The sequence below is a fragment of the Monodelphis domestica genome, chromosome 5 (assembly GCF_027887165.1).
Source record: "Monodelphis domestica isolate mMonDom1 chromosome 5, mMonDom1.pri, whole genome shotgun sequence".
In the NCBI taxonomy this organism is placed as follows: domain Eukaryota; kingdom Metazoa; phylum Chordata; class Mammalia; order Didelphimorphia; family Didelphidae; genus Monodelphis; species Monodelphis domestica.
Window position 1 is genome coordinate 225,803,808 of NC_077231.1, and position 1,229 is coordinate 225,805,036.

A 1,229-nucleotide genomic window follows, 5' to 3' on the forward strand; every position below is an offset into this window, starting at 1 on the left:
TATATAGTTTCTGTTTGGTCTGTTGGTAGAGGCTGTATTAGATGCTGACCTGTACCATATTTGATTCATTTTGATTACCTGAAATACCCCACAACACATCCAGATAGAGATTCCAGAGTTTTGTGGGATTCTTACTAAACATACTCATTTGAGTCTCACAGAAACCATTTAAGGTAGGTGCTACAGCTATTATGATTCCCATTAAATGAGATTATATTTGTTTAAATGAACTATTTGTTTCATATTTGTTTATATGACCTCATTTGATTGCATGAGATAATATTTGTAAAGCACTGGCATATAGTAGGTGCTACACAAATGCTTATTCCCTTTGCCTTCCCTTGCCTTTCCTGGCTCTCTCCCCCAATATTTTACATCTAAGGAAAAAGAATCAGAGAGGTGACTCATTAAAAGGGCATGGCTTTTGAGTTTTTTCTTGAAAAAACATCGAGGGGCTTGTACAGCACTACCTGCACTCTCCTTAATTCCTTTTATCTAGTCAAAGACTTCTGTAGTACATAACAGTACAGGGGATCCAAGAAAAGTGTGAACTACATTTCCATTATCCTGCCATAAAGAGCTTATAATTTTTTATTGCCATTGTTACCCACAATAATAGCCACAATAGTTTCAAATTGCCTTAGATTTGGAGGCAAGAAATTATTTATTTCAAAATACTTTCATATCTTTTCCATCATTTGATCTTTCAACACACCCATTAGGTTAGTATAGAGGCAGCTAAATGGTGCAGTGGAGAAAACCCTGGGCCTGGAATCAGGAAGACCTGTGTTCAAATTCAGTTTCAGATACTTCCTAGCTGTGTGACCCTGGGCAAATTTCTTCATCGACAGTCAGCCTCTGTTCCCTCATCTGTAAAATGGGAATGATAATAGCATCTACCTCTCATGGTTATTATGAAGATAAAATTAAATAATATTTGTAGGGTGCTTTACAAACCTTAAAGTGCTATAGAAACTAGCAATAAAATAAGGAAATTGAACTCCAGAAATGTTGAGCAAATTGCCACACAGTTAAATAGGAGGCCACACAGGGGAGGGCCCACAGTAAATAACAATTAGAGGATGATGATATATAATCAAAGGTGAACTTGTGTGCCATACAGGCCACAGAAGCACTCCAGAAGTTTGAAGAGAGGAGATTCAAATTAGGACTGGGTGGGTCCTCAGAGTTTCTGTAGTTCAGCCTCATTTTGCAGATGGGAAAACTGA